Source organism: Triticum urartu, chromosome 4A (genome assembly GCF_056163025.1).
Source record: "Triticum urartu cultivar PI428250 chromosome 4A, HENAU_Tu73, whole genome shotgun sequence".
Classification (NCBI taxonomy): Eukaryota; Viridiplantae; Streptophyta; class Magnoliopsida; order Poales; family Poaceae; genus Triticum; species Triticum urartu.
In genome coordinates this window covers 589,911,122-589,924,936 of record NC_141876.1, presented here as the reverse complement: position 1 = coordinate 589,924,936, position 13,815 = coordinate 589,911,122, and the positions used below count along the sequence as shown (strand labels likewise).

General features: G+C 46.2%; 1 pseudogene; it reads left to right on the top strand.

Moving 5' to 3' along the window:
• Nucleotides 1-13,815, top strand: part of LOC125554935 (putative disease resistance RPP13-like protein 1) — a 74,919-nt pseudogene that overhangs the window by 29,036 nt on the left and 32,068 nt on the right.

The following is a 13,815-nucleotide window of genomic DNA, read 5'->3' as shown; positions in this document are numbered from 1 at the left end:
GTCATAATAAACGGAATGGTGGAAAGTTGCATGGCAATATATCTCGGAATGGCTATGGAAATGCCATGATAGGTAGGTATGGTGGCTGTTTTGAGGAAGGTATATGGTGGGTTTAAGGTACCGGCGAAAGTTGCGCGGTACTAGAGAGGCTAGCAATGGTGGAAGGGTGAGAGTGCGTATAATCCATGGACTCAACATTAGTCATAAAGAACTCATATAATTATTGCAAAAATTTAGAAGCTATCAAAGCAAATTACTACACGCATGCTCCTAGGGGGATAGATTGGTAGGAAAAGACCATCGCTCGTCCCCGACCGCCGCTCATAAGGAAGACAATCAATAAATAAATCATGCTCCGACTTCATCACATAACGGTTCACCATACGTGCATGCTACGGGAATCACAAACTTTAACACAAGTATCTCTCAAATTCACAACTACTCACTAGCATGACTCTAATATTACCATCCTCATATCTCAAAACAATCATCAAGTATCAAACTTCTCACAGTATTCAAAGCACTTTATATGAAAGTTTTTATTATATCCCTCTTGGATGCCCATCATATTAGGACTAAATTCATAACCAAAGCAAATTACCATGCTGTTTAGAGACTCTCAAAATGATATAAGTGAAGCACTAGAGCAACAACAAACTACTCCGAAAAATAAAAGTGAAGATCAATGAGTAGTTGAATAATTATGCCACCATGTGAAGACTCTCTAACATTTAAGAATTTCAGATCTTGGTATTTTATTCAAACAGAAAACAAAACTAAATAAAATAAAATGACGCTCCAAGCAAAACACATATCATGTGGCGAATAAAAATATAGCTCCAAGTAAAGTTACCGATGAACGAAGACGAAAGAGGGGATGCCATCCGGGGCATCCCCAAGCTTAGGGTTTTTTTTGTCCTTGAATATTACCTTGGGGTGCCTTGGGTATCCTCAATCTTAGGCTCTTGCCACTCCTTATTCCATAGTCCATCAAATCTTTACCCAAAACTTGAAAACTTCACAACACAAAACTTAACAGAAAACTCGTGAGCTCCGCCAGCGAAAGAAAACAAAACACCACTTCAAGGTACTGTAATGAACTCATTCTTTATTTATATTGGTGTTAAACCTACTTTATTCCAACCTCTCTATGGTTTATAAACTATTTTACTAGCCATAGATTCATCAAAATAAGCAAACAACACACGAAAAACAGAATCTGTCAAAAACAGAACAGTCTGTAGTAATCTGTAACTAACGCAAACTTATGGAACCCCAAAAATTCTAAAATAAATTGCTGGACGTGCGGAATTTATATATTAATCATCTGAAAAAATAATTAACTAAATATCACTCTCCAATAAAAAATGGCAGCAATTCGCGTGAGCGCTAAAGTTTCTGTTTTTTTTACAGCAAGATCAACAAGACTTTCCCCAAGTCTTCCCAACGGTTCTACTTGGCACAAACACTAATTAAAACATAAAAACTCAATCGTAACAGAGGCTAGATAAATTATTTATTACTAAACATGAGCGAAAATCAAGGAACAAAAATAAAGTTGGGTTGCCTCCCAACAAGCGCTATCGTTTAACGCCCCTAGCTAGGCATGATGATTTCAATGATGCTCACATAAAAGATAAGAATTGTAACATAAAGAGAGCATCATGAAGAATATGACTAGCACATTTAAGTCTAACCCACTTCCTATGCATAGGGATTTTGTGATCAAACAACTTGTGGGAACAAGAATCAACTTGCATAGGAAAGCAAAACAAGCATAACTTCAAGATTTTAAGCACATAGAGAGGAAACTTGGTATTATTGCAATTACTACAAGCATATATTCCTCCCTCATAATAATTTTAAGTAGCATCATGAATGAATTACACAATATAACCATCACATAAATTATTCTTTTCATGATCTACAAGCATAGAATTTTTATTACTCTCCACATAAGCAAATTTCTTCTCATGAATAGTAGTGGGAGCAAACTCAACGAAATAGCTATCATGTGAGGCATAATCCAATTGAAAACTAAAATCATGATGAAAAGTTTCATGGTTATCATAATTCTTAATAGCATACAAGTCATCACAATAATCATCATAAATAGGGGGCATGCTCTCATCATAATAAATTTGCTCATCAAAACTTGGGGGACAAAAAATATCATCTCCATCAAACATAGCATCCCCAAGCTTGTGGCTTTGCATATCATTAGCATCATGGATATTCAAGGAATTCATACTAACAACATTGCAATCATGCTCATCATTCAAATATTTTAATGCATTCTTCTTCTAACACTTTGGCACAATTTTCCTTTCCATCATACTCACGAAAGATATTAAAAAGATGAAGCGTATGAGGCAAACTCAATTCCATATTTTTTAATTTTCTTTTATAAACTAAACTAGTGATAAAACAAGAAACAAAAAGACTCGATTGCAAGATCTAAAGATATACCTTCAAGCGCTAACCTCTCCGGCAACGGCGCCAGAAAAGAGCTTGATGTCTACTACACAACCTTCTTCTTGTAGACGTTGTTGGGACTCTAAGTGCAGTGGTTTGTAGGACAGTAGCAAATTTCCCTCAAGTGGATGACCTAAGGTTTATCAATCCGTAGGAGGCCTAGGATGAAGATGGTCTCTCTCAAGCAACCCTGCAACCAAATAACAAAGAGTCTCTTATGTCCCCAACACACCCAATACAATGGTAAATTGTATAGGTGCACTAGTTCGGCGAAGAGATGGTGATACAAGTGGTATATGGATGGTAGATAAAGGTTTTTGTAATATGAAAATATAAAAACAGCAAGGTAACTAATGATAAAAGTGAGCACAAACGGTATTGCAATGCGTTGTTACAAGGCCTAGGGTTCATACTTTCACTAGTGCAAGTTCCCTCAACAATAATAACATAATTAGAACACATATGCATAGGTTCATGGGCGGAACCCGCAAGTTGATCACCAAAACATACATCAAGTGGATCAATAGAATACCCCACTGTCACCACGGGTATCCCACGCAAGACATACATCAAGTGCTCTCGAATCCTTAAAGACTCAATCCGTTAAGATAACTTCAAAGGGAAAACTCAATCCATTACAAGAGAGTAGAGGGGGAGAAACATCATAAGATCCAACTATAATAGCAAAGCTCGCGATACATCAAGATCGTACCACCTCAAGAACACGAGAGAGAGAGAGAGAGATCAAACACATAGCTACTGGTACATACCCTCAGCCCCGAGGGAGAACTACTCCCTCCTCATCATGGAGAGCACCGGGATGATGAAGATGGCCACCGTAGAGGGATTCCCCCCTCCGGTAGGGTGCTGGAACGGGTCTAGATTGGTTTTCGGTGGCTACGGAGGCTTCTGGCGGCGGAACTCCCCATCTATTGTCCTCCCCGAAGTTTTTAGGGTATATGGGTATATATGGGAGGAAGAAGTACGTCGGTAGACCTCCGGGCTGTCCACGAGGCAGGGGGCGCGCCTAGGGGGGTGGGCGCGCCCCCACCCTTGTGGGCAGCCCGGGACTCTCCTGGCCCATCTCCGATACTCTGTGGGCTTCTTCTGGTCCAAAAATAAGTTCCGTGAAGTTTTAGGTCAATTGGACTCCGTTTGATTTTCCTTTTCTGCGATACTCTAAAACAAGGAAAAAACAAAAACTGGCACTGGGCTCTAGGTTAATAGATTAGTCCCAAAAATCATATAAAATAGCATATAAATGCATATAAAACGTCCAAGGTTGATAATATAATAGCATGGGACAATAAAAAATTATAGATACGTTGGAGACGTATCACGCTGCTCAAAGTACTTCCATATCTCTTTAGCTGAAATGTGATGCTCAAGACTCATTCAGAATGAGGGTTCAGCACCCAGAATTAAAATTCCCATCACACGATCATCGATCTTTTGCCAAGACTTCCTTGCTGCATCATCATTTGGACTAGGTCGATCATCTGTCAGATGAGAAACAAAACCAGTTGTCCTCAAGACAGTCCGGGCAGAAAATGCCCATTCCTTGTAGTTTGAACCATCAAGCTTGATATCTATGATCAAAGAACCAAATCCGAAATCATTTCTTGCCATAGTGGTGAGCAGCCAGCAGCTGGAAACACCCAATCTGATAGCAGCTGCAGGCAGCAACAAGAGAAGAGCAGCAGACAACCACAAACATGAGCTAGATCTCACTGGATAGAAGGAGGAGCTTGCTAGATCTTGCTGGATAGAAGGGGGAACGCTTGGAGCTTGCTGTAGAGTAGGGAAGGCACCAAGAGCTTGCTGGAGAGCAGGGGAAGTATTCTCACAGAGTAGCTGTGAAGACACACAGAGGAGTTGCTGGAGGGCAGCTCCTAAAGGTTGATGACGAAGATGGGATGGGGCAGCAATGTGGATGTCTCCTTACCATATAGATCTGCTTGAATCACCTCACCGGCGGTGATTTCATGGGTGGCAGCTGGAAGAGGGACTAGGGTTTGGTCGTGCTCTGATACTATGTTAGGAAACGTGAGGAAGAGAGAATGACCGAACAGTTTTCTGTATTGAGGAGGAGAGAGATATATACAAGGTTACATGGGCCTGGGCCTCACTCTAGACTATGGGCCTGGGCCTGTACAAGACAAACACAACATATATACTTAACACAGGGACGTGTTCAAGAATTTTAGAGCACTGACTTATGTGCACATAGAGGGATGTGAGAATCCCTCGTCCTTGGGAGGGCTCGGATCACTTCCATCACTCTTCAGGTTAAAAATCAGCAGGTGCAGTACACTTGCAAACGCTGGGTCCTCCTCGCTAAATAGAGTTTCATATGGTTCTGGTGGCATGGATCCCGGCAGCTCACTGCAGATACCTACTATTCAGATTGATCTGCCGTCCTAGCTGCTTCTTGAGCCGCTAAAGAGTCTTTGCCACACCAAAAAGCTAGATATTATGAATGGGTCTGAGATGGAGAGCTTACCTGAACAATGGCTGCTACAGAACCTCCAATCCCTGCATTGTCTGTATATATCTGGTGCATGTGACTTGAAATCGTTCCCACCAAGAATGAAAAACCTGTGCTTTCTCGAGAACTTTGCCCTACTTGGTGCTGGGCAAATCCAGTCACTGCCATCTCTTCCCTCCTTGAAGTGCTTCGATCTTCTAGAATGTCATCCAGAGCTGGAGAAGAAGATTACAAAACATGGAAGCCCTGAATGGAAAAAAAATTCCCACATCCCTGAGGCAGCAATAGGTATATCCACCCTTCGACTCTCATCCTCACTTAATTTATTGCTTGGATCTCTGCATTGTTGGATATCTGTTCTGACCGTGAACCAATGACAGGAGATTGGTGTTTCATCTTCGGCAAGAAATTCACCATGGAGGCTTTCAGAAAACTAAGTTAATTAACAATCTCTGGATAAATATATCAATTTTATCCTCATTTTTATTCTGAAATTCACCAAACAGGCCTTCCTCATGGTGGATATGGTCTAGCTTTTTTCCTTGTTCTTCTTGATATCATCTCTATGTCTTGCCTTGCTATATATGAAGGCTGATGTGAAGTCCATTTCGCTTGAATGCATTCGTGAACAATGTAAAAGCTTATTGGTATTTTCTTCTTGTTTCATTTCTCTTTTTGAAACATTGCTTCTGAAGTGCAACTATCCTTATTTCTATCTTTGGATGTGTTTTCGCAGTTTTTACCGTGTAACACTCCAACTGCATGCTACTATTGAAATTATTTTTAATTACCTCAAATTAATATCTTCCCGTTCTTGAAAACTAAAACATTTTTTTGGTTATCAGCTATGGTGACCATATGAAACTTTCTTCCAACTCGTTGCTGCGCTAGTGGAAGAAACAGTTCAACAGAATGCTGACAAGAAGGTTCAATCGATGCCATCTATGTTGGGGATATTACTGCTGGGCGTAAACCGGCCTATCTGGGCCGGGTCAACTTCATCAGTAGTTCCAGAGTGATAAAGCCCAAGAAGGCAGATGAGGGCCTAAGGCCCGTAGCCGGTTCAAGACTTGTAGCTGTAAATCGGAAATTGTATATAAGCTTGTATTGTAAGTTAGGAATAAGGAGAGACCAACCCGGATATGAATATCGACCGGTGTTGGGACTCTGTGAACCGACGGGTGTCACCCGTGTATATAAGGGGACGACCCGGCGGCGGTTTAAGGACACAGACAACAACTCAAGACATAGGCGAAGCTTGTTTGCTCCCTAGTCATCGAAACCCCATCAATTCCATCACAACTAGACGTAGGCTTTTACCTTCATCAAAGGGGCCGAACTAGCATAAACTCTCTTGCGTCCCTGTGTCCGCTTTAACCCCTTCAAGCTAACCCGTTGCGATGGCTCCACGACTAAGTCCTTTCTCTAGGACATCTGCCGTGACAAAACCACGACAGTTGGCGCCCACCGTGGGGCTATCGCACGATGGTTTCCAGTTCTTGGAGGGCCGCTTTGAAGGACTCGAGGGCTACGCTGTAGGCTGGATGATGAAGAGTCGTTGCGGCAAGCTCTACATCGACGACGTAGGCTGGGGCCCCGAGGCCGGCTCAATTGAGTACGGGTACCGGGTACCCTTTGGTGGCATTCACGTTTTCATTGGCAAGATCGGTGAACCGGGCCCTGAGCCGGACATCTGCACCGACCTTGTCGAGATGGCTCAGCGTGCGCGATCCGCCCGGGTTAAATCGGCCATGAAGCGTGCCTTCGTGGGAGTCATCCATGGCGGAAGATATGAGGACGGATCGGAATTTCGCGGCGCAACCGTTGTTTGTTCCGATGACGAGTCTTCGAACGGAGAAACCGAATCTCTTTATCAACTACAAGACGGCCGGATTGGGGGCTGTTCCGATGGTGACAGTATTTCGGACCCCTCTGATCTGCCCAACCGGGTCGGAATATTCATGACTGGCACGCAAGCAGCGCTTCATTCTTCGACCGCTGCGGCAACAACCTCCGGTTCAGCAGCGGCGACGGCTGCCGGGGCAGGAGGCCCTGTGCGCCCGCCGGCTCAAGTCCTATCAGAGTTATTTGATGCATTCGCTGTGCTTATGGCGGAAGCTAATCCGCCGGATCAGGACGTTCACAACGCGGAGATTGCAAAGGTAAAAGAACAGATCACCCAGGCCAAGGCGGATCTGGCAGCTGAGGACACCAGGATGGCTGCAGAGCGGGCCGCTTTAGACGCACAAGCCTACAAACTTATGTTGGACCAGAGCGCGTCGCATGAAGTCATGAGGAGGAAGCACCGATCCCGTTTACCTCCAGTTTTCGAGGCCAGAGACCTTTTCAACACTCCAGGACCAAGAACCGGCAATCCGCTGGAGGGAAACCGGGCAGAAGCCCCTAGGACCGGTGCACCGGTTCAGCCTCGTCAGATGGACCCGCCTCGTCAAGACACCGTTATGCCTCAGGCTGCTTTAACACCTCCGGGTCACTACTCCAACCCAATGGACAATCTGGTGGCCGCTGCTGCACGGCTGGAAGCCATTCCAATTGAAGGTGACTCACCGTAGGCAGTAGAGACGCGACGGGTCAAGGAACTTCTGAGGACAGCTTTGGTCCAACAGGAAGCGTACTCGTACAGCCGCGACCGGATCCATTCGACCCCCCATCCAAGCCGGAGCTATAGCAGACATATGGATGAACCAGCAGTGTCGAGTAATGAACGATGTGGAGCACCCCGTGACAACAACCCGGTGGGTGGTGCTGATAACACTCAGGGAGTGGTGGACCGGGCCCGCGCGCGCAGGGAGGCCGAGTTAGCCACACAGCATCAGGCTCGGCAGCTCACGCCGGTTCGTCCAACCACCTTGACTGAACCTGGTGTTACTTCTAGTTCTTTGGGGGTACCTTGCCTTATCCCCGCTTTACGCAACGTGCACCTGCCAAGGATTTCAAAGGCCCGTGCAAGGTACCAAATTACACGGCGGATCAACCTCCAGAGACATGGGTGGAGAGCTATGAGATGGCCATGGAGATGCTTGATGTGGATGACGCGGCGTGTGCGAAATACTTCACCATGATGCTTGAAGGAACGGCCCATACTTGGTTAAAAAGCTTGCCGGCTAATTCTATCAGTTCATGGGCCCAATTACGAGCCTGGTTTATCAGCAATTTCAAGGATACCTGTAAACAGCCTATGTCGATAGTGGACTTAGCTGCATGCGTCCAGGAGGAAGGAGAATCAACGACTCATTGGGTGCGCCGGGTTTCACAAGTGTTGCATTCCTCAGACCGCATCAACGCTGACACCGCAGTATTGACCCTAGAAGGCAACTGCCGGTTTGGGCCCCTGAAGCTGAAGTTGGGACGGATGAAGCATCATTGCACAGACATGGGGACCCTCATGGCCGCTTTGGTGAAATATGTTGATTCTGATAGTACCAAGGACCCCGAGTCTGATGATGACAAGACAGGGAAGGGAAAGAGGAACAGCAATTCCAAAGGTCAGCAGCATCACTGGGCAGGCAATGGTGGCGGAGGCAAGCGTAAAGCGGATGGTAACATGGACTTTGTGGCTAATACCAACGCACAGGACAATGGCCAGCGATGCAAGGGTAGACCGAAAAATCGTAATGGAGCAACCAACCCTAACCCAGACCGCCTAAACTATCTACTAAGCCAGCCCTGTCCAAGACATGGGACGAAGGAGGCGCCAGCAAACCACCTTTGGAAGGATTGCTTTATTATGCAGGAGTTCAAGAATTCTAATAATTTCCGGTATGATCACGAATCTGGCGGTGGCTCAGGATCCGGGCCGGGTTACGGTGGAGGAAGTTCCGGTTCAGGATTCAATGGTAATCCGGGCGGACGTAATGGTCAAAATAGTCAGATCAACCAGGGTGGTTACAACCAACAGCAGCAACAGTCAGGTTACCAGAGCAACCCAAAGCAGTTGAGTAGTGGGCAGTACCATGTCTTCACCACTAGCCTGGACAAGCGAGAACGGAAGGTTCAGAGGCGGGCAGTCAACTCTGTTGAACCGGCCATACCCCGTTATCTACGTTGGTCTGAACAGCCAATCATATGGAGCAGAGAGGATCACCCTCCCCAGGTCGATAATCCGGGTCAGTTGGCTCTGGTGGTGGCGCCTCAGGTGGGAGGTTACAAGTTCACCATGGTGCTCATCGATGGAGGGAGCAGCATTAACATCCTATACTATGAGATCTTCCATCGTATGGGACTAACAGATAAGAATCTCAAACCGTCTAATACAGTATTCGACGGTGTAGTGCCTGGCAGATCAGCATATCCCGTCGGTAAGATAGCTCTGGAAGTGGCCTTTGGGGATGATCATGATTCCAGGTCGGAGACATTGATGTTTGAAGTGGTGAAAATCCAAAGTCCATATCACGCCCTGTTTGGGCGACCGGCCTACGCCAAGTTTATGGCTCGACCCTGTTATGTGTATTTGTAGCTCAAGATGCCGGGTCACAAGGGGACAATAATGGTTCACGGAAGCCGCAAAATCACTTTGGAGTGTGAGGAAGGAGATGCGGCCTATGCAGAGTCGGTCTGTGCCACCGAGGATTTGAAGTATTATAAAGACAATGTTGATCCGACGGACATGACTCCGTTGAAGAAGCCAACTACGGAGCATGATCCGGCCCTGAAGTTCAAATCGGCAGCAAAAACTAAGCTTGTTGACTTCGTACCTGGCGATTCGTCCAAGCAGTTCAGCATCAGTGCCAACTTGGATCCGAAATAGGAAAGTGCGCTCATCGAGTTCATCCGTGAGAATCGGGACATTTTTGCATGGAAGCCCTCTGACATGCCAGGTGTACCGAGGCAACTCGCTAAGCACACACTTAATGTGGATCCTAAATATAAACCGGTGAAACAGTTCCTCCGCCGGTTTAACGAAGAAAGACGCAAGGCGATTGGAGAAGAGGTAGCCAGGCTCTTAGCAGCTGGCTTTATTGTTGAAGTTTTTCACCCTGAGTGGCTTGCCAATCCGGTGCTGGTCCTCAAGAAAAACGGCACCTGGCGCATGTGTGTGGATTACACAGATCTTAATAAAGCTTGTCCAGCAGATCCTTTTGCCCTCCCCCGTATTGATCAAATTATTGATGCTACGGCGGGTTGTGAGCGTTTAAGTTTTTTGGATGCATATTCTGGCTATCATCAGATCAAAATGGCAGTTAAGGACCAGGAGAAGACGGCATTTATAACTCCCTTTGGAGCCTTCTGCTATGTGTCTATGCCCTTCGGGCTCAAGAGTGCCCAGGCAACTTATCAACGGTGTGTACAAAATTGTCTTCACAAGCAGATTGGCCGTAATGTACATGCTTACGTGGATGATATCATGGTTAAGTCTAGGGAGAAGGATACTTTGATTGATGATTTGAAGGAAACCTTTGATAACCCAAGGACATACAAGATGATGCTTAATCCGGACAAGTGTGTCTTTGGTGTACCGGCGGGCAAGCTATTGGGTTTTCTGGTGTCCAACAGGGGAATTGAGGCTAATCCGGAGAAGATCACGGCCATCACCTCCCTGGCTAAGCCAAAGTGTATCAATGATGTTCAACGGCTGGCCGGCCGGATTGCAGCATTAAGCCGGTTTATCAGTCGTCTTGGTGAGAAGGCAATCCCTTTGTATCAGATGTTGAAGAAGACGAATCAGTTTGTCTGGAGTTCCGCCGCTGATGAAGTGTTTGAGGACTTAAAGCGGCAATTGGCCAATCCGCCGGTGCTCACCGCTCCCATTGACAAGGAGCCGTTGCTGCTATATGTTGCTGCCAATGCTCGGGCGGTCAGCGTGGCTATTGTGGTGGAGCGAAAGGAGGCAGGTAAGGAGCATCCGGTTCAACGTCCGGTCTATTATATCAGCGAGGTACTAATTGAGTCCAAGCAAAGGTATCCGCATTGGCAGAAGCTGGTGTATGGAGTTTTTATGGCAAGCCGGAAGCTTAAACAATACTTCCAAGGGCACCCAATTACGGTGGTTAGTTCTGCTCCTTTGGGAGATATCATCCAGAACTGGGAAGCAACTGCCCGGATTGCCAAGTGGGCTATAGAGCTTGGGCCGCACGGTTTGAAGTATGTGCCTTGGACGGCGGTTAAGTCTCAAGTGCTTGTTGATTTCATCAATGATTGGACGGAGATGCAAGCACCTGAAGAAAAGCCGGATCACACATATTGGACCATCCATTTTGACGGATCCAGACAATTGGAAGGCTCGGGGGCTGGAGTCGTGTTAACTTCCCCATGAGGTGATAAGTTTTGTTATGTTCTCCGCTTAATGTTCCCTTGTACTAACAATGCAGCTGAGTATGAAGCCTTGTTCCATGATCTCCGGATGGCTAAGGAGATGAATCTAAGTCGAGTTAAGTGCTTTGATGACTCGGACCTTGTGGCTCAGCAAGTGTCTGGCACTTGGGACTCCAAGGACCCACTCATGGCAGCATATTGTCATGAGGTGGATATTGTTGCAGGTTATTTCAAAGGCTATCAGGTGGACCACGTGGACCGGCGGAAAAATGAAGCGGCGGACGCTTTAAGCCGGCTGGGCTCTCAGCGCAAACCGGTCCCGCCCAATGTTTTTCTGGATGTGCTGCACAACCCGTCGGTTAAGATCCTTGGTGAAGAGGATTTGGCTATTCCTGATCCGGAGGCTCAATTGGTGGCAGCTCTTCATGTTATTCCGGATTGGACGCTTCCTTATCTGGCGTACAAGAACCAGGGCGAGTTGCCAGAGGATGAGATTCTGGCCCGGCAGATAATCCGGCGATCCAAGTCCATGGCTATCATCAACGGCGAGTTGCATCATTGCAGTGTGTCAGGAGCTTTTCAATGTTGCGTGTCTCCTGAAGAAGGCCGTGAAATTTTGCGTGAGATCCACGAAGGAGATTGTGGTCACCACGCCGGTTCAAAGTCTCTGGTGGCTAAAGCATTTCGCCATGGCTTCTATTGGTTAACTGCTCATGCTGATGCAGAGGATCTGGTCAGACGATGTGATGGTTGCCAAAGGTTTTCAAGACGTGCTCATGTACCGGCTCAAGAATTGAGAATGATTCCAATTACTTGGCCGTTTGCGACTTGGGGGCTGGATATGGTTGGGCCTTTCAAAAGGTCCAAAGATAAGAAGACCCACCTCCTGGTGGCGGTTGACAAGTTTACAAAGTGGGTGGAGGCAGAACCTGTTAGCAAGTGTGATGCGGCCACAGCGGTTCAGTTCATCAAAAAGGTGATTTTCCGGTTTGGCTTTCCGCACAGTATTATCACAGATAATGGTACCAATTTGTCCAAAGGTGCTATGAAGGAGTTCTGTGAACGGGAGCACATCCGGCTCGACATTTCATCAGTGGCACATCCACAGTCCAATGGTCAAGCAGAAAGAGCTAATCAAGAGATCTTGAGAGGCATCAAGCCCCGGCTCATGGTTCCTTTGCAGAGAACGCCGGGTTGTTGGGTAGAAGAATTACCATCTGTGTTATGGAGCATCAATACAACACCCAACAGATCAACAAGGTACACACCGTTCTTCATGGTTTATGGAGCGGAGGCGGTTCTCCCCAGTGATATCCGTCATGATTCACCTCGTGTGACGGCTTATATTGAAGCGGACAACGAGACGGCACGGCAAGATGCTTTGGACCGGTTGGATGAAGAGCGTGACATCGCAGCCGCCCGATCGGCGATTTACCAGCAAGATCTTCGTTGTTATCACAGTTGCCGAGTCAGAACCAGGACCTTTCAGGAAGGAGATTTGGTGCTTCGGCTCATCCAAGATCAGACTGATATGCATAAGCTATCCCCACCCTGGGAGGGGCCTTTCGTGGTCAGCAAGAATCTGCACCACGGGTCGTACTATCTGATCGATATTCGAGAGCATAAAGACTCACGCACATCAGAGGAGGAGACCAACAGGCCGTGGAACATAGCTCATCTTCGGCCTTACTATGCGTGAGCCATTGGCTATACTTATGTACATATTACGACACTGTATATATTATGATTAAATATAATAAACTGGAACCTCAGCTAAAGCGGGGTATCTGTTCTTTACATCATGTGAGGTTACACGGAGTTGCTCTAAAGCAGCCTCCGGTTTACCCCTTGAGTTCACTTTTTAAAAGCATCATGTTATATCACTTGGGGGTTTGGTCGTGTCCGAACCAATACCATACCTCTTGATAGGCGAGAGCCACCAGATCACTTGGGGACTTGGTCATGTCTGAACCAGTCATGCCTTTTGACCGGCCTAAGGCCACAGAATCACTTGGGAGCTTGGTCGAACCCGAACCATGACCATGCTGTTGGAAATATGCCCTAGAGGCAATAATAAAAGCATTATCATTATATTTCCTTGTTCATGATAATTGTCTTTTATTCATGCTATAATTGTGTTATCCAGAAATCGTAATACATGTGTGAATTCATAGACACCAACATGTCCCTAGTAACCCTCTAGTTGACTAGCTCGTTGATCAACAGATAGTCATGGTTTCCTGACTATGGACATTGGATGTCATTGATAACGAGATCACATCATTAGGAGAATGATGTGATGGACAAGACCCAATCCTAAACATAGCACAAGATCGTATAGTTCGTTTGCTAGAGTTTTTCCAATGTCAAGTATCTTTTCCTTGGACCATGAGATCGTGTAACTCTCGGATACCGTAGGAGTGCTTTGGGTGTGCCAAACATCACAACATAACTGGGTGACTATAAAGGTACATTACAGGTATCTCCGAAAGTGTCTGTTGGGTTGACACGGATCAAGACTGGGATTTGTCACTCCGTATGACGGAGAGGTATCTCTGGGCCCACTCGGTAATGCATCA